At 33.8% G+C, this 21,808-nt stretch overlaps 1 long non-coding RNA gene across 1 annotated transcript; it reads left to right on the top strand.

Moving 5' to 3' along the window:
• The first annotated feature begins 3,226 nt into the window (after positions 1-3,226).
• LOC128555515 (uncharacterized) lies at positions 3,227-9,197 on the top strand. Its single transcript, XR_008370123.1, has 3 exons — positions 3,227-3,726; positions 6,504-6,694; positions 7,307-9,197. It is a non-coding gene; the product is annotated as an uncharacterized LOC128555515 (long non-coding RNA).
• Positions 9,198-21,808: the final 12,611 nt, after the last annotated feature.

The raw sequence follows: 21,808 nt of genomic DNA, 5'->3' as shown, positions 1-21,808 counted from the left end.
TGTCTGAATTATGACAGGCAATCGAAAAATGGTACACATATTTGACGCTGTTCTAATTCAATATCACACTCAGGACAGCCTGTCTGACAGCCGGTAGAAAAGTTCTAGATACACACAGTGTTACAGATATAAAACATTGAAACGGATTTCATGATTAAAATCTGAATCTTTTTCATTTATTTAATGAAAATGTGAAGTATTTACGTACCGTCCGTGCATAACTGTTTTAACTTCTTTAATACGGTCGATATTGATGACAGTTGAGTTATTGTATGGGGAATCGTTCAAAGTATCTGGCGCATTTAATTTACCAATCATACAACGTTGAGTAAAATAAGTTCCGTCTTTTAAGATCAGTCGTAGAAAAGTAGCGTTGTGCTGAGGAAACATGTCAAGTTCGAAAATACAGATTGAAAAAATGATTTTAATCGAAAACGGCTGAATATTTTGCGATGAAACTTGACATACGATATAATTACATCAGTATCTATGACATAGATATAAAATGATGGAGATTGATATCTAATTGACTGACTTTTTTTTGACGATTTCTGCTTAAAATTTAGAATTATAACGTTATTTGAATTTGCTGTTCATTTTAAAACTTAAATCTTCTTGTTTTTAATGATGTCATAGTTAGTTTATGACTACGTGTAATGGTGATTTCAACTCACTCAAGAAAAAATTATCGGAAGTGGTACAAGATAATTATGGATGATAATAAGTTTAGAAAACCCTTATATTCTTCGCTCTGACTACTAAGGCTAATGATTGAGGGCGGAAACAGATTTCAATGATCAAAAATAAAAAAACAACATTTAGTAGAAGTATAGGGACATTTTTATGGTGTCGGTTTGAATAGTAAATAGAATCTGTAACAAGATCCTTTGGAAGCATAGAACGCAACCAAGCAAATTAAGACCCGGATTTAGTGCGTTTGTTCGTGAGAAGTCATGAAATGTGCGACAGCGCTCTTGCCACTAGCACTTATGTTATATAGAACTAGATGCCCACGAGCAACATGTCGAGCCCGCCAGCTGTCAAGATCTGACATGATATAGACCTCCAACTGTGACCTTCACTTTTGAGATAGGAACCTGGATTTTGCGCTTAACACTCAGTCTCACTAAGGTTAACATTCATGCCAATTATAAACAAGGTTGCTCCATGCATGTTAAAGTTATGGTCCGGACAAATAAATCCGGACGAACGGACAAACGCACGACGCACACAATACACCGAACACCCATTAGGACGACTATGTCTTCGCTTCCGCAACCGGGCTCGACAAAAATAAAATGAACTTCATAATCTAAAATGACTAGAAAAATAATAACACTCAGTCATAAGTTCGAAGAGACCTTTACGACTGCAATACGGCACTGAAAGACTGTTGTAATCCAATAAAAGCTGTAAAATGATCCTTTGGAAACAAAGAATGCAACCAAACAGAATCATAGCAGACTCGGTTTGACTGAGTCTGTTCATGAGAGGAAATGAAATGTGCATCACCTCTCATGCCCTCTAGCACCGGCTTACACGGAACTCTATTACACATTTATTGGACAGACTCCATGATCCCAAAGGACCAGAAAATATAACAACAATGAATCCAAGTCTCACTGAAGACTATGTAATGGGTGGATATATCATAACTACGTGAGAAATCATAATATATTAAGGACATTCCTTTTATTTTCTTTATAATGTCTCTACAAATATTAAGTTTGTAATGATTGATGAATGTATATAATTGTTTATATAATTACACTTAAGTTCCATAAGGCTTTAAATTTTATCTAAAAACAGATGGATCAACTGACTAAATAGATGTTACACATTACATGGTTAGGATATCGCTGCTTCTAATACTGCATATGAACTTTTACAGTTAGAGCCATAAAGGGGTGTAAGAAAAACAATATATTCAATAAAAACTTTCTACTGTTGTCATCATCAATATTCAAACCTTTGACAAGAGAAAACAATGATTGGGAACATGTGAATTCAGACCTTGGCCAGTATTCTTTTGCGTTGTTCCTTAACTTCCTTAACAAGTTGTGGTTTAATCCCGAAATAAGACTAACATTCTGAGATCTAGAGAGAAAAAAGGCTTTTCCTTTGTTTGTTCGTTTTGTCCTCATGTGTTGACTTTGTGTGTGTGTGTGCGCGCGCGGGGCTGTGTGTGTGTGCGTGCGTGCGTGTGTGTGTGTTTGTGGTGTGCACGTTTGTGTGCTGTGGGTTTCGTTTTGGGGAGGCTGCGTTTTTGGTGCGTGACATTCCCTGATTGATATTTATCTTTGTTTTTATACATACCCGACTAATAACACATTGTTTATAATTAAGCCTTTTGATACTATAATATATGGAGACACTAATGAAAAACAAAAGGTAAGGGTAGATTTCGCGGAAGCACAGAGCATCCTAAACACAGCCATATAGCCATACATCGCAAAGTAGGCCCACAATATATAAATGCTGTAACGGAAAAATATTGTACACGGGTTGCTCCAAAAATCCAACAAGTACATAAATCTTGTTTAATCCTATTTCCAATAATGTAGATTAATCATCATTTAACTTAAACAAAAAGCATATCATCACATTCTCATTTTCTTGAAAATATCATGGGGAAACAATGATTTTTCAAGCTTAAAAAACACGTAAGTTGGTTTTAAAAGTATACAATATGATACCTAAATATTCACCGGCTTTGGGTGAAAGATTTCTGAAGACTGTCTACTTTTGTTTGTTACTGAAAAAGTAAAATTAGTTACAAATATTATGTACTTTGAAAGAGACTATTCATATAGGATGTTTGTCCTTGCTAAAACAAGTTATTGGCAGTTCGATAGACATTTAATGACACAATAATTGAATATATAATGTTCGATCGACAGATATCCGCTTATACCATTTTTATTTTTTATATATTGTTAGTTTCTGGTTTAGATACGTAATCAGTCAGACAATTATTTTCTTATAGTTTGATTTAGTGGAATAACTTCTATTAGGTTTAAGGCATAACAGCATATGCTGTATAATATTGTTTAAATGGTTTACGAATTTCCTCATAACGTTTTCGGAAGAAACATATTACTACTAACTGAAATTTACGAGGATTTCCTGGAAGTTCGCGAAGCACTTGATAATTAGATTAACGTTACAGACCTGGCCCCGCTTTCACTAACGTTCTCAAAGTGAGAAAATTCTCAGCTCAAGATTGTCTCAGAATTGTCTGAGAATTGTCTCAGCTGAGAAATTTCTCACGTTGGCTTTCTCTAAACTTTTTCTCAAGTCTTGAGATTTTTCTCAGCTGAGCCGTAATTTTTTAAGACATAAGCGGCCAAACATCCAAGGAGCCGCGTGAACTTTCCCACGAACACGAGTGCATAGTTCGGGGCAGTGGATTTATTCATTTATTGACACGAAATGAAGCGTTGAGAAATGTTCATAAACAACATGTACAGTTTCGGGATATATCCAGATTGTATGTTTGTACACTGTTGTACAAAAGTATGGCAGTGAATTTTCGATATTATAATTCATCAGCTTCAAACCTGTCACTTTTGAACCAATCAAACACACAGTCGAGGGTACTACGTCATATTGAATGTGTTTTCTTTACCAAATATGGGATTACGTAAACACAACCATATGTTGTTACACTACGTGTGACAATTTTATGTTATCGGGCATATATTTATTGGATTCAGATATGCAGCCGTAAGTAGATCTATATATTGTTTTTTGATTCACATATTAATTACTGCAATTAGTGTATTCATATCAATGATTGCAGGGACATAAATAGCTATGCATTCTCTACTGTAGGCATTTCAAACTTTGAACAACACAGTTTGTTCAAAATACTCACATTCTGTTTTGTATAAGATATCAAGCTTCTTTTTCCATAGTATTTTGTCATTGCTGTCATGATTATAAATTAATTCTGTGTCTAACGTATTTCGCCAGGTACCCTGTGAGTTGAAAGTGCTGCAAACCATGTACATTTTTTTGAAAATGCAAAATGAAAGTGAAAGTAGGTAGAGCTGTCAAAATGAAAAAAAAATGCAATATTTCAAAAACTATAAAAGTTAATTATATTTCATTAACCAGAGTACCTAGATAAGTATGTTAGGCACACAACAAAAACAAATTTAGAGAAAAAAATGTGTTGAAAAAAAAAGATTGACATTTCTACAAGATAAAATGTGGACAGTTAGAGGTACATGTGTTTAAGACAAAATACAAACTATAACCAAACAAGGTGACCTTTATAGAAAGTATCTGCTACTTGTGTATATGTACTATGAATATTATTGGTCTGGCAGGTATAATTTCCATTTATGAAAATTTACATGAGGGGGTCTCAAAGGCTTTACATGATCCTAGTTCTACTTTTCATTTCTACTTTCACTTTCAGTTTGAAATCACAGGTGGCAGTAACGTACCTAGGATACAGTATGGGTCCATGAGCCATATGCCCTTAAATTTACTACAATTATAATGTTTTCTTAGGAAAAAAATGACCAAAAGCCATTTTAAAAAAAAATTTGCTCCCGTGACAATGAGCCATGATAAAGGTGATCAAGAACAGTTTGACATGTACATTGCTTCCAGGTCCGTATTTTTTTTTCAAAACAATATTTCCTTATCAATTGTTGGCCGCCTTTTCGGCAAAAGATTAATCTTTCAGAAAAACCTTACTTCAAAACCCAGTTCCAAACCGTTTACACATCACGAGCGAGCAACGGCATACGAAACGATAGTGATTTCTCCACCCGAATAAATCCCACACATTTTTCGCATCGAAGTCTCCCCCCTAAAACACATCAAGCTCACAGTGCGAGTTTAAAATAACATTATAACCGTTCATAACAGACTAAACACAAACTATCAAGACCGAAAACTAGGTTCAATCCTACTTTGTTACTTACAAATTCGCTATTTAACATTTTCGCTTTCGAAAATTACTTTCGCCTGCCATGATTACCGTTGACAAGACGGTGGTTGTAAAGAACGTTTTCATTGGCGGAGACAGTTTACGTATTTCAAACGTAGCGATAAAATCCAAAGAGTACCCGAATATAAAACAAGCAGCGATGGCTCACGAGGATTATTTACCAAATTCAAATAAATAACAACTGGTAAGTAATTAAGTAGAATTGAACCTTATTTTTAGTCTTGTTAGTTTACATTTAGCCTATTCTGACTGCTTGCAGTGCTATTTTTAACTGACATGGTGTACTTGATTTTTTTTTCCGGGGGAGACTTCGGTGCAAAAAATGTGTGGGATTTATTCGGGTGGAGAAATCACTATCCTTTCGTATGCCGTTGCTCGCTCGTGGTGCGTAAACGGTTTGGAACTGGGTTTTGAAGTAAGGTTTTTCTGAAAGATTAATCTTTTGCCGAAAAGGCGGCCAACAATTGATAAGGAAATATTGTTTTGAAAAAAAAATACGGACCTGGAAGCACTGCACATGTCAAACTGTTCTTGATCACCTTTATCATTGCTCATTGTCACGGGAGCAAAAATTTTTTTAAAATGGCTTTTGGTCATTTTTTTCCTAAGAAAACATTATAATTGTAGTAAATTTAAGTGCATATGGCTCATGGACCCATACTGTGTCCTAGGTACGTTACTGCCACCTGTGTTTGAAATGTGTTCCATTTTTTTCTAATTACATTTTTGCAGCACTTTCACCCCCCAGACATCCTAAATAACCAATATTTTATGTTAGACAATAGTGTAAACATTAGTCTCACTTGAGATGCAAACAACAGGTGTCATATATAGGCCTAGCTTATTCTTGTTTTTAAATGTTGCAGGTTTGTAATATATCATAACTTGAGACAGGACTATATAAAAACTATTTTTGACACAAGCATGGTAAAAAAATATATTTTTGAAACAGAAGTTTGAAAATCTGTATGACAGCATAATAGCATTTTATGATGGGAAATTTCCAATCAGTAGAATATATATTTGTATATTAAAGGTTTTCCTTCTTTTTCTGTACACTTCTGTATATTGTAGATCTAAATAGAGACAGAATATGAAATTCCTCAATAAAATGCTAAAACATGTTGGTTTTTTTAAATCATTATGAAAGAAAAAGCTATTTCAATTGTAAGGCGTCCCTGAAATGTCACAGATTTTGATAATGGTTTTAAATGTTCATTGTCAATGCATATGTTTCAAAGTATGCTATTTAATATTATATGTTTATATATTTTATATGTGGTTTATATAATACACACCCACACACAGTTTTATTAAGATTCTTGTAGATATCAAAATTAAGTAGCTAATAATTATAAGCGTATGTATATGCACCCAATAAACATTGATCTTGTATACCTAAGTCTCAGCCTTAGTGCTTAAGATGTTCTATATTATCAAAATCTTTGTGTAATTTAAAGATTGATATTCCTTCTTATAAATGGAATAAGGTATATTTAAACCTGGTTACAGAGCAATTTTATATAATTTATATCAGGTCACAGCCTGCTGATGAAGATTCTCAGCTTATACAGAGGTCAGGCTTGAGCTATGTGCTGATTCAAAAGATGTTAATGACAGTGGATAATCCATTCTGAGCTGTTCTAGGACCATTCACCAAGGTTCCAAAACACTGATGGATCTGAAGGCAGTACCTGTATTGGTGTCTGGTCTGTGATTTCAAGTATAGTATGTATTGACTGAGTTAGTCTCACTGTTTCCTAAATTTGCAAACTCTATTATAATTCAAACCATGCTAGATTTTTAATTTTAGTCAAAAGGAAATAAAGGAGAACAATAAGTAAAAGCATGCTTGCAAAATATACAGAAACAAAATTGATACCCTGAATGGAGGCATTTCATTTACAAACATCTTAAATGGATCAGGCTGATTTTGACCAGTATTGGTTTTGGTTTGAAACTTTCACTTATGATAATTTGCATGCCTAGCTCAGAATATAAAGCACTAGACTATAAATCAAGAAAAGTTGTAAGTTTGATCCTTTGGCTATGCATGTAATATCTTTAACAGTTTGAGAGAAGAACATGTCTGAAGTCATTTGTCCAACATTTCTTACTCATTTACAATGGGAAGTTGTCTGTGAGCACAAGTCATTTCTAGTAAAGAATGCAGGAACACTTGATAGGTTAACTGAACACCATTACACGACTGAAATACTATGGCAAAATTGAATCATACTGAAACAAAAAAAAAGGAAATTTCGCTCTATAAATGCATAACAAAAATAAAATTTGTGATAGTGTACTGTATATAACATAGAAAAAACAATTCCTTTTCAGATTGATGTACCTCCTCCTGATGTATCTCCTCGAATACAATATCTGCCATGTGAAAGGAACAAGCTGCAAGATATACTGTAGAAGTGGGGGCCTATGTAAAAACATTTTATTTAAAGAATATAAAAAATCTGACACTAAACTACTGAAAAGGTGCACAGGGGACATTTTTGTGTGTATAGACTTTCATCAAGATTCTGAGAAAGTTGATTTATCAAACAGAAATAGTCAGATTGTGTCTTCAAAGCTGAAAAGATTAAGATCTTAGGAAAACATTTGGACTCAAGAAAAGTATTGCGCTTATGAAACTGTAGTGTTCAACATTTAAATTGTTTTTGTTTTTTTCACTACATTTTGTGAAGAGGGTTCCATCACAAGATGCGACATATTGCCTGATATTGGTAAGAATGAGATGTAGTTTATGAAAAAAAAGTATTTTGCTTTAAATGTGCAGACTTTAAGTTACATAAAAAATCAAAGCTCTAACAATAAAGCTTGATTAAAAAGACACACTGTTGAAAACTAGCCTTCATGTAAATGTCACACTTTTTTTGGGTGCACAGGGACACAATTAGCTATATAATTTAATGTAACTTTAACCCTTAGGCCCTTGCTAAATTTCTATAATGAACTTGTACGTTTTACAATTTGGACAGTATTATTAAGTGTTAAAAGGGTGCTAACCGAAAGATACTGACTGAATGTCGAACAGTGCAGATAAAGATCAGACTGCACAGGTGTGCAGGCTTATCATGATCTACACTTGTTGCAAAGGGAGGACCAACCATGTACAGCATGATAAGGGTTAAAACTGCTTGAGCCATTCAGCTGAAATTGCAATCATTTGTTGACTACATTGATTGGATACATTGTGTATATGTAATTTGCCCCAAAACACTTAAAACTGAACTGAATTAAAATAAGGTGAGAGAGAAGAAAAAGCTTAATTATTTAAAAAAAAACAACTATAGCCGATAGATATATATTGTTGAAGGCATTATCTTTGTTTACATTAAATTTAAATGTGGCTGCCACATTGTTTGTTAGGAACATGAGACACATTAATTTCTTGTTTTCGAATTTTAATTATCGCATTTATGTGTCAAAGATTGGCATGGGTGAAAATGTTACTGAATATGTTAAATCAGTTTTTATTGATTAACTCCCTTTTTGGCTTGTGCAGTATAAAGTCATGTGAATCACTGAAAGTATATGTAGTACTTTTCTAACCAACTGATAAACATTCTATTTTTGGAAAGTTTGCTGCATAAAGTTAAAGGGTTTTTTTGTATGAAATTTACATGGTGTAGGCCTTAAAGCTGTTTACTTTAAAAACCTCCTTGTATCATTTCTAATGTTTTCTCTTTTAATTGACCTGAGTGGCAGTTCTTGTTCACTACAAAACCATCTACTATTATTGGTTAACTAATTATTGGAATAGTGATCATTTTAACATTGTTTCATCACATTGCACTCCTTTATGGGAATAGGTAGGCAATAGCACATTTAACTATTAAACTAGTTATTAAACTATGTCATTTGAATGAAAACAGCCTTAGACACACCTGAAAATCAGATAAATTTGAAAATACATGCAAATTTTTAAAAATGTTTTTGGATTTAAGTTATAACATTTTCTTTTTTTATCTTCAGTTGGTTATTAATGCAACTGATTGTTTTTATCAACATCTGCTGTCAGGTGTGTTTCGTCCCGATTTAATTTTGTGACCCATACAGTGTTTCCAGGACTCATCAGTAAGAGAAACACCATCAACTTGAGTCAACAGCATAACTTTTAACATGTGAACAGAAGTTAATTATAAACATTTTCATAGGAAGAATAGTGAACTGGAACAGTAAATGAAAATTTAAAAAGAAATGAAAATGATAACCTGTACACTTTGGCATTTCATAGTTCTTTTTAAAAATCAAATTTATCTGAGAAGACAATGACAGTGAAATATAGAATTTTACTTAAAATTATTGTTGTAAATCATACTGAAATCTAACAACTTACTGGTAATATAAATTTTATCAATAGCATAGAGTAAAGATTTTCTGATATTTTTGGAAAGATTTGAAAAACATTGTACTTTAAATGTTCAACCAATATTTTAGATCAAATTATGAAATGCCATATTTATTTATAAATGAATAAAACTGTTGTCAACTTATAAAATTTCTGTTAACTTTAATAAATTATTAGAACTTAAATATTTTTCATTGTCTTTATGTCCATCAGTTTTTCTGCTTATTCAATTACATCATGCTATTTGCCACTTGCTAAATGTGAACTATCTAAAGTATAGATGTTAATAGTTAACAGCACTGCAAAATGCAGAACAAATATTTCTAAATGCTTATTAATGAGTGATTACTTATAAACAAGCTGGTGTATAGAACCGTATGTAATATCATGCCATTATGTAATAACTTTTATCACATGACATGGCTAGAGACTGAACCTACAATATTCCACTGAAGTGGTGGGCCATCTACCACTTGGCTACCGAGGCCTATGATGCAACAGGACTTGACTACTACAAAGTGGAGGTTTTGTTTAAGCAGTAGGTTAGCTTAGTTGGTAGAGTACTAGTCCTGTATGAGAGGGTCCCCAAGATTGAGCCCTACAGTAGACTGACTGCACATTTTACTCAATCTGTTCAGTTAACTAGATGCACACATTGGGACTGCGACTGTTTTATAAACTAGAGGCATTATCCAGGAATAGTCCCCTCTATGTACACGACTTCTATATAGCAGGGGAGTTTCTTATGGTATAGGACTTGATTACCATAAAGGGGAAATTGTTTCAGCAGCTGGTTAGTTCAGTTGATAGTGCGCACACCCTGTAAAAAAGGGGTCCCGGCTTTGAGCCTACCACTAACTGCTCATTTTTATCACCCCTTGATAATAAGCCCCAAGTTGTAAAACGAAATTTCACAAGAACAAGGACTTCTAGAGACGTTACTGCACAAGTCAATAATTCTTGGTACGAGCGTTTTTGGTACGAAACATAAGCACAGTAAAACGTCTACTGTACTTAATAAATATTGTCTTCGAAGTTGTGTAGCATTCAAGACGATAAAGAAACATTTAAGAAACAGTAAAATTGTTTGAAAATGTTGTCCTTGCGGTAAATTAATTGTTGCATGTGTTTTAAAAGCGTAAACAGTGTCCCTAGCAACAATCGGCCATTTAAGTTTTACTTGGATTACTCCCCTTGAAATTAAGAAATTACCGTCTCTGACGAAGTTTGTTGTCATCCATGTCATGCTGGTGAACTCAACGTGAAACTGGCACCGACTACGGCGGCGGCGTATATTGTATCGTCGAAAAGTCGCCATTTTGTTTCTTTGAGAAAAGCACTGAGACAGCCCAACCCTTGACTCAAGAAATCTGAGAAAAATCTCAGCGAGGAAGTTGAGATTTTACTGAGAGATTTTTAGTGAAAGCCAATCTGAGAAAAATCTCAAGCTGAGAATCAAAGTTGAGATTTTTCTCAGACTTGAGCTGAGATTTTGACTTGAGAACGTTAGTGAAAGCGGGGCCTGTTCATAGAGTTACATAGCCTATTCCGTTTTGAGTCACAGTTATTATCCTAAATATCATAAAGCTTTACAAATTACTTCATGTTGCAGAACAAACTGAGTTTCAAACAAAATCAACATATTTTAACTAGAAACATACGCTTTGGTGATTGAATGAGATCACCGTATGCTCTGTGTATTTTTGCCATTAATCGTTCATTACTATTTCATAGAATGAAAGTTAAAACTTGTCCACCATATTTATATATTTTCCGATATTATCTTTTTAACCAATCAATAGTTTCATTGGCAATTTTTTTTTCCAAAACCTATATTTATAAGCGTCTAGCCTCAGATTGACAAGAGATTGCGTTTAATCATAATAACCAGAAGAGAACTAAACTGAGCAAAACGAATATATTGCACATAAGGTGTTAAGCAGTGTATAGGAAATAATTACACACAACATATACACTAATTGTTTTACAGAAAGTCTTTTGAGACATTGCTTCTCAGGGAGAACGGCTTGATATATGTTCGCATAAGTTAAGTGCTTTCAGACGAGGAAAATACAACGCTGTGATTAACTTAATATTATCTAGGCTTAACTACAAAATTTCTTTAGACATGGGCAATCACGTAAATGAATGTATAGGCAGTCTTGTCATGATACATCCCATTTGCACAAATTTCTCATGTATAATGTAAAAAGAATTAAAGATAGTAAGTACTTCTTGGAGAGAGCTAGCGTAAAAGACGGTAACAAATCAATATATAATCCGAGGCTAAGTATATCAAACCAGATAAAGTCGGAACATGTTCTCCAATACATATACCATAATATGTATCATTATGGCAGTCTTAACTGAACGTTTCTATATCGAACGCTAGATTTCACCTATTACAACAATGACTATATAAACCATAACTTACAATAGTTTTGGATGTTTTGCTTGCAAAATTTATCAAAGCTGGAACATCACCATGTGAACTTACGTGCCGATAATTATTGTATATTAGATGGGTACGTGAGGGCATGAGAAGTTCAAACACAAAGAACTAAACTATTTCTAAGATTTTTTTCGATTTGCTTTCTGTGTTTATTTTTCTGAAATGCAAATTATTAAAAATTATTCAGAATTACTATTCGTTAAAGGTGAACTCTTTAGATATTATCGATTGTTTGTATAACCATTGTATTGTTTGTATACGTATTTACGAGATTATCCTGATTGCTCTTAAAAATGCGGGACATTCTTTTAATGTAGCTATTATGCCAATGCTCTAGTCAATGTTCGTTGATTCCATCCACTTAGTATTCACGAATTACTTCATGGAATTAATTGCAGAACAAATCTTTAGTTTTAGAAGTACAAACATTATATTAAAATACACATATTTATTTACTACTGCCCTCTCAAAACTGTCGAACTATATCACTGATTTGAAAACTCTGGGTTGGTCTAGGTGTGAGGATTCGGCAGCAGGTTTGATAATTGTCCTTGTGTTATCATTTTGAGCTTGATTGCGTATGTTGTATTTTTTTATTGTTGTTGTTTTTCTGTGTTTTTTTTTCAATCGCGTGTAATTTTTCTCTCCTATATTTTGTTTTCTAAAATTTATGTCTAAAACCTTTTTCTTTGTTTGCATTTTGGTTATCCAAATAAAAAAATACGCCTTTAGTTTAGTATGATATTGATTTGACAGCAGGTGACGGTCCAATTACTAATGTTAGTGAAACGTGTGATACAAACGTTTTGTAATATACTATTTGAAAATTTATCAAATGTATTTACAAATTGATGTACTGTAGTTTATTATGTCTTTGTTATTGTGTATTGATGTACTGTTGACTCGCTGTTGTAAATATATCTGTGTATTATTTCGATGTAAAATTACAATTCCGACTTGTGTGAAAATTACAATAGAATATGACTAAACTAAATTGTCTGTAATCATGTGGTTGTTATTGCAAATCTTTAATAAATATAATACACTAGCTTTTTATATTTATATCAATCCGAACACATTTTAGTGTAAATGATCAGACCTACATCTGATTAATATGGAGGCTGATTTATGCCATTTCGTTATTTCGTTCTGTCGCAGCAACACAACGACAAACGTTGTTATGGCGCCCCGCCAAATGTCGCCCCGGCAAACGTCGTTTTTGTGTCCCGACAAACGTTGCCCTGATGAATGTCGCCCCGCCAAACGTCGTCCCGCTGAATGTCACCCGGACAAACGCTCACCCCCCTCCCCCGCCGAACGTCGACCCGCCGAATGTCGCCCCGCTGAACGTCGTAGTTTCGCCTTCCGGAATAACATCATAGCATTAATTAAATTGGAGAAAAAGTTGATAAGATTTAACAGTAATGATGTATTTGTTAGCCTCTTTTGAAGTGCTACCAGAGGAAATCGCTTACTCACCCTCACCCACACCCCAACCTTCAATACATCAGTGAGTCTATCAGTGTCACTTTTAAATTACAAGATTTTTGTATGATATATAGATAGATAGAGAGCAATATGATTGTGTGCGTGCGCCTGCCCTTCCGTCCGTCCGTCTAATTTTTGTTGTCGAACATTGGGAAAATACTATATGCTTGCCTCAGTGAGATAGCTTTTTATGAGGATGACGCTTGCCCAACCCCCTCAGCCAAGTGCGACATTCGGCGGGGCAATATTCTTTTATTTTCATCATACCTGAACTTTTATGATAACTTCTTCTTGTGAATGTGAATAAAGAATTCGTTTAGGAAAAGTAAACCCTAACTGCAATGATTATTCAGTGAACAGACTAAAAGCGCAGTAAACATTTGTTGATGGCTTTGAATATTTCTCTTCAAAAGTCTACAATAATTTTGATTGGTTCTTTAGATGATCTACAAAGATGCTGTGTCAGCATAGATGATATCAAACATTTTAGGACCAAAATATACACAGTGTAGGTTCTGACCTTGACCGCATTAGGAAAATAAGTACGCCAAAGTATGGGAGAGCGCAAGTAGATTTTTTTGAATACCAAAACGACTAAATAATTGCAACCTGAATACATGCATGCAAATACATAATTTAGTTCCACACTCATACATGCATACACAAAACAAGTTATTTTTCTGTCCATGTTGTGCTGCGGACGTATTCATTCTATTTTGGAAGATAAAAATGCTTTGGCTACATTTTGAAGCAACTCTATTAAAAATATAGATTTCTTTTCTGAAATTGCAAGTTTTACGTACATTCGTTGACAGCTTGCATTCTATGCTTCCAAAGGATCTTCTTTCAGATTTAGTTATTGGTGTCACAGTTGATCTAGTTTTGTTTGTTTTACATTTCTTATACCTCCGTTTTTTTATCTGCATCTTCGTATTTTCTTCTTTTTTGTGTGGGTTTGATTTTCTTGTTAAATCAACATCTCTTTGTTTCGTTTACTTTTCCGTTTTTGATTGAGTTCCGAAAATATACTTCTTAAAACTGTCTTGCATTCTAAGCATAAGGATGCCCTTGGTTATCATTAAGAAAACCCACACAGTTATTAATATAGTTGAGGAGTCTGAATGGTAAGCTTTGTGAAATACTGCGTAATTACAAACCCTACAAACAATCTAATAATGTTGCACTAATTATTCGTGCTTTGTTTTCACTAATTTTATCGTACTGGGAACTTTAAATTGATGTTGTTCTCCTTGTATATTACCATACATTACATATATTACAATATACAGATTGTTTCCAGGCAACTTAATTAATTGAAAGTAAACTTGGATATCTTTAGCAACGAAATCGAGTTGTATTTCCAGACTGTATATGGTAATAGAATTACAATTTAACTAGAGCCAAACTGACTTGAAGGGTGTTACACTCTGTATTACCTCTCATGGACAGATTAAGTGAAACCGTGTCTGCTATTATTTTGCCTGGTTGCATTTTATGCTTTTAAAATATCTTATAGGTATTATCATCTGTTATGCCAATTTTTGCCGAGAACACGTTGTTTCAAACTTTTATTCTTAAGTCATATTTTTTACTGGATTATGAGACTGTAAAAAATGACATATCGCTTATACGATTTCTGCCAGAAACGCGTTGTCAAAATCTTTTAATTTTCAAGCCATGTCTTTATTGCCATCTTGTACATTATAACTTGAAAAAATAACTTAAAATTTGGAATAGATATGATTTTTGTAGGTCAGATTGTGGATAGTTTCAAGGTTTTCGCCTCAGGTGATTTAACAAGTACATTTATAAAATATTTTCATGCTTTTCTGATTCTTTGGGATCTTTATTTTTACTATGATAGAATTCCTATTTAGCCGGTACTAGGGGTGTGAGAGGTGATCTCTCATGAACAAACTCAATCAAACCGAGTCGGCTATTATATTGCTTGGTAGCGTTCTATGCTTCCAAATAAGCTTTTTATAGATTTTGTTTCTTTTTATCGTTCAAACCAATGATTGCAATCTCTAGCAAAGCAAATAAAAATCCACAACAACACTTCACAGCAAAGGAGAATGGCAAACTAGGTTTTACTAGTCTGTCTATGCGAAGTTATTAAAGCTTACTGCAAGAACCATATTGTAAAGTAAGAATGAATGAATTCTATGATCCTTATCGTCAAAAATAATAAAAACACTAAAGTCAATGTATTCTAAATTACAGTCAAACCGCATGAATCGCAACAACATGTGATTGAGTGGCTCGAGTTTGCAATATACCAGTTATGGCATAAAACAAATAAGATTGTTGCTGAAGATGGATGTGATATTTACTACAAATTAATTGTAAACGTATCAGATGAAAGTATACTTGACAGAACGGAGAAATAAATTTTCAAAACACCTAATCATAAGAAAGTTCATGACGCGGAAATGATTTTAATTACTATTGTTGTAAAAGATATGACATGATAATATTGAGGAAAATGGCTAGCATGATAAATTTGTTCAGGCAAGAATTTGTGTGAAAAATGGAAGTACAGTTCAGAAGATCTAAAATTAATTTAAACCGCCAGTTTGTTTTACATTGCCATTTAAATACAACGGCTTCAATTTTAAAATGTTCCCAACTTGCCATTTAAATACAACGTCTTCAATTTTAAAATGTTCAAAACTTTCTACATTCTACATTCCTTAAATGTTTCAACCGGTTATAGAAGATAAACATCTAAAAATTGTTGTAATGTGTACATATGACTAGGAATTGCTATAGGAATTTCAGATCATCAGTGCATCTCTGAAAGGTTTTGCCAAGTGAATTACATAGCAGAAAAGTTGATCATCTCATCCTAAAGGCTTCAATAACCATACTGATGGACATGTTATTACCCTTCATTAAATGAACATAAATCAGTGTAATTTCTCAGATGAGAGATACTTAGATGTCTTATTCAGGGAATTTTTATCAGGATTCAGACAGGCGTTGGCACATACGTTATCGGATGGATGGACAAGAATATCTAGTTAGAATTTGCCAGATTTCTAATAATTTTATTACATTTTACGTATCTGAAGCAAGATCAGTGTTTAGAGCGAACGAATTGATCTATACGTCATGCGATAGACTGGTAGCCTAGACTAAGTTCTTGTGAAATATTGATGTAAAATTTCATAACATACATTGAAGAAGTAAATAAGGGAAATTCATTCTTTTTTTGCGTGTTCCAAAAAGCGCATCGTTTCTATGTTATTCTTAGAAACAATACGATGTCCAATTCAGTTTTAGTCTATAAATCGTAAAGAAAACGAAAGAAGAGTTCTGGTAAAATACGCCGAGATATGTTTGTTTTTTCATACACATTTTCTAAAGTATCTTCCATCATTATTTTACGAAACAAATCAGATACAATTTCACAAAAATTCTAACCCATCAAGATTCAATTATCTCTGTACTAGCATCTCTATTTAGGAAAAATCCATTCTATTCAATTCTGTTTCTTATAGTCTAGATATAGTTTTTCGCCTGTAGTGACAAAAAACCAAGAGCAGATTTACGTATCTTCACGTTCTTTCATCATATTTACTGTATATATTGTAATAGCTATGAATATTTTGTTGTTCCTTGTGGACAAAGAAGTCAAACATATTTCAGGTCAATCTTTCACAGAGTTGTCGTTCCTGACCTCAATTCCATCTCTTAGTCTTCGAAGTAGTATGCCCGCAACGCGCAAGAACACTTGTACAACCAACGGTAAAAAAATTCGAACAGCGGAAGACGCAACGTAAAATACACTAAATATGTTGTCAGTATCAGTGCCTATACCTAGACATACTAGACGTCGGATAAAATGACAAAAACTAAGAGCATTTACTATCTGTCTATTAAAATAAATACAAGAAAAGTTTAGCCGTATGCACACGGTATATCTATGAGCTTCGATTACGGTCAACCTTGAAATGAAACGATATATGCTGGATGACAGCACAGATAAGAGATCAGAAAATATATTTAGAATTAACACAATCCTGCGATTTTTTCGGCAAAATAAATGTCAATAATACTTCAGCAAGAACTTTATTGATTGATGAGTATCTTATGCAGTAGCGTCTTTAAGATGTATATTTTTATTAAAGATTCTTGAACAAAGACCGAGTTAGACGTTAAAAGAGGTGAAATGCATCTGGATCGGAGGTGGGTTGTACAGGAGACTGATTTCAGATGATAGTTTAAAGAGGGAGCAAATCATAAAAAAAAACTCCCTGAAATATACAACTGTATCTTTGCAGTGAGTATTTAAACACGTTTGACTTCTATTAATATGACAGTATAAGAGATTTTGAGGATCTACATTATTTGATATACACCAAAAACATTGGAGTAAGCGTTTGCAGAGAATAAAAGAATTTATGAACATTAAAATGCAATGTATTTCATTTCGAGAAGTGTCTTAGTTTAGTTAACAGAACAACCTACCCAAAGGACTGGTAAATGTAACGACGCTGAGTTCAAGTAGGGGAAACTGTTTCCGCAGTCACAGGACTAACGTTGTGATAGTAAATAAACTGAATAAAGTCTTTCCTTTGGCATGCCTAGTTTATATCACGTGTGAAAAAGAAGAAAGTTCAACCATTAGCGCCACCACATCTTAAACCGATACTCATAAATCCGTAATGGTGTGTCATTAATTTTAGAACCCATAAAAAGTCGCACATGTTTACTGAAACGATAAAGGTGCAGCTGCAACTATTTAAGGTAGTTCTACACGTTTGGATGAAACCCTGTTTTTTTCAAAACTTAAGAGTATATTTAAAAAGTTCGTCTTATAAAAAAAGATCGGATCATGTGCTTGAACTTAGCTAGTCTGGTATGAAACATTTTGACCTTACAACTTTTCAGCAATCCAGATTTCAGTAAAATTTCCAATAGTCGTAGGTAAACGTACGGTCTATAATATTGTCAAAAGAGAAATTGGATTGTTTAATATGTCAAAAATTAGACTCTTATGTGAGTCTGTTCTTAGAAGAAATGAATCATATAGTGAAAAATGGCGGTATATTTTGTCCTGATCACAGTTAAAGTAGTGCTCTTGGTGTTGTTACTTCTGAGAAGATATTGAATAAATTAGTGAACGAATGTTTTATACAGCGAAGTGTCACATATTAACTTAGTGGGTAGTTACTGTTTGACTCAACCAATCCATAAAAAGGTTCTTCGTGAATTGCGGTCATGATGACCCTATATCGCTCACCTGTTAAACTTGGACTTTGAATCATCAAGATAAACTTTCTGACCAAGTTTCATAAAGATAGGGTAATAAATGTGGCCTCAAGAGTGTTAACAAGCTTTTCCATTGATTTGACCGGGTGGCCTAGTTTTCGACCCCACCTGACACAGTTTCGAACATGGCCAAGAGATCATCAAGATAAACATTCTGTGCAAGTTTGTATAAAATCAAAGCATAAATGAAACTTCTATATGGCTAGATTTTGCCCCTTTCAGCGGCAGTAGCTCTAGAACCCATGATGGAATCTAGCCGGTTTCCAAAAGGAACCGAGATCTTATTGTGACTTAAGTTGTGTTTAAGTGTGGTTAAATCGAATGTAAAATGTCACTTCTATCGTGTTCATAAGGTAAAAAATAATAAATTTTGGCTCTTTCAGGGGTCAATCAGGGGCCGTAACTCCTGAACATATGATTGGATCTGACGGATTCATCACGGAATCCAAGATCTATTGTTGTTAAAGATATTTTGCAAGTTTGTATCAAATCATACCATAAATGAAGTCTCTATATGGCTGCAAAACCCAAAATAGCAAATTTTAGCCCTTTAAGGGGCCATAACTCTGGAACCAATTAAAGGATCTGGCCAGTTTTCGAAAGGAGATGAGTTATTATACCAATACAAGTTGTGTGCAAGTTTGATTAAAGTTGATTGCATAATGTGGTCTCTATCGTGTTCACAAGCCAAAATAGCAAATGTTTGCCCTTTGAGGGGCCATAACTCTTAAACACATGATAGGATCTGGCCAGTTTTCAAAAGGAACGGAGATATTATGCCAATACAAGTTGTTTGATTAAAACTGATTGCAAAATGTGGTCTCTATGGTATTCAAAAGAAATTGTGGACGGACGACGGACGAACAAAGGGCGACCACAAAAGGTGAGCTAAAAATCAACAATGCTCCTTCAAATACATTCTACCTATCCGAAAATGCTCCATTCCAGTACAACCTAGGTATATCTACAAGAACAAGAGGGCCAATATAGCCCTAGGGCGCTCACCTGAGTAACACAACAGTGTAAACAATAATCATTGGTAAAATCAAAGGGAGGTAATCTGACATAAATCAGTCCAGAGGTTTCTAACTTGATCATCTGTGTACCCTGATGACCCTGATGAAATTTCAAATCAGTCTTGTCAGAAGTTACAAATTAAAGGGAGGTTATTTGTTAAAAATTTTACTCCGGAGTTGTCTACCTTGATTGTCTGGGTACACTTGATCACATCAATAAAATTTGGAACCAATCATGCAAGTAGTTACCAAAATATGTTCATTTTAATTAAAGACAAAGGGAGGTAATTTGAAATAAAATCAGTCAAGAGTTATCTACCCTGATAATCTGAGACCACCTGAAGACATATACTTGAACTTTCAAATCAATCACATACACATGATTAGGACTGGTGAAGAAAGAAAAATGCAAAAAAAAAGGGTAAAATATAGCAGTTTTTGTAAATCAAGGCCATATAACTCTGGTCCTACTAAACTAATTTAGCTATTGAAACTCATCCAAGATCTTTTAATCATACACATATTTGGATTGGTGAAGAAATGAAGTTGCTTGAATGTAAACAAGGGAAAATATAAGAATTTCTGTAAAGTCAAGGGCGAGTAACCCTAGTCTTATAGTCAGATTTCACTCATAATCGAACTCATCAGAGATTTTATGTTCATAAACATTCTGTATAATTATGATTTGGATTGCTGAAGGAATGAAGGTGTTATAGTGTAAACAAGGTATAATATAGGGATTTTTGCAAAAACAAGGGCCCATAACTCTGGGCCTACATGTTTGAATTTGTTCAAAATTGAATTCATTTAAGGTCTTATAGTAATACATACACTTTTTAAATATGTTTTGGACTGGTGTAGGAATGAAGGTGCTAGAGAGTAAACAAGGTGAAATATAGCAAATTTTGTCAATCAAGGCACATAACTCTTGTCCTGCCGGCCCGATTTCGCTAATGATCTAACTCGTCAAAGATCTTGAAGTCATACATATTCTGTATAAACATAATTAGGATTGGTGAAGAAATGAAGATGCTAGGGTGTAAACAAAGTGAAATATAACAAACTTTGTCAATCAAGGGCAAATAACTCTAAGCATACTGATCCGATCTAGCCCATAATCAAACTCATCCGAGGACTAGATGTCACACACATTCTTTATAAATATGATTGGGATTGGTGAAGAAATGAATATCTAGAGTGTAACCAAAGTGAAATATAGCATATTTGTCAATCAAAGGCACAAAACTCTGGTTATACTGAACCGATCTAGCCCATAACCGAATTCATCATACGTATGGTGACAGCATTGTTTGATTAAGATTGCTTTAAAATTCTGGATGCTAGAGTGTAAACAAACTAAATGTGAACGGACGGACGACGGACGGTTTGCGGACATTCATCGATCCTAATAGTTCACCATGAGCCTTCACTTCAGGTGAGCTAAACATTATACATCATTCGAAAGGTCTCTACCAACGGTTGTTGTCCGACCATTTAGATTTTAAGAAAATATATCTTATAATGCCAATTTTATGGTAAAAATGTAGAAAAAGGGAAAAAATAATAATTTCGGAAGAAACGTTTATTTTCTATTTTAACAAAATTTTGGAATGGAATTGTTGCTGTTATAGTTATTAAGATATTCCGAAAGTTTTATAACAATCCATTTACAAATGAAATAAAACTTCATGAAACGTTGCAATGCAATATCTGAACGGACATTTTGATGTATATGAATCACTCTTTTATTTACAGTGTGTGTACCTTAGTGAGAGCTCTCACGACCCATATTAATTCATGAATATGGATCCAGTATAAGGTTGTCTTCAAAATCAAACCTCAAAAATACGTTATCCAGTAGGACATATATTTGTAATATTGAGCATTAGACTAAAAGCATTGTTCCACTTGCTAAGTACAATGGTCGTCCGAGCAATTTTCTTCTGTTATTATTGATAACATTTTGTGGCAAATTTGTGTCTAGATGGATTTACACATGGTGCGATTTTTATTAACGGAAGTAAAATTTCGCGCATGTGCACTCTACGTAAGGCAAAAAGACATGACTGCACAATATAAACTACGTTAAAGTTATATCACATTTCAATCCATTCGATCAATATGAGTCTGTATTATAAATAATTACCGCTGCAGGACAAAGGAAATTATATGTAAATCTTTGCACATCCACAACTGCTTTGCTGAAAATGAGATACTTCAACTAATGCACATCATAACTGATA

The sequence above is a fragment of the Mercenaria mercenaria genome, chromosome 3, assembly GCF_021730395.1.
Source record: "Mercenaria mercenaria strain notata chromosome 3, MADL_Memer_1, whole genome shotgun sequence".
NCBI classification, from domain to species: domain Eukaryota; kingdom Metazoa; phylum Mollusca; class Bivalvia; order Venerida; family Veneridae; genus Mercenaria; species Mercenaria mercenaria.
This window is presented reverse-complemented; position numbering and strand designations above follow the sequence as displayed.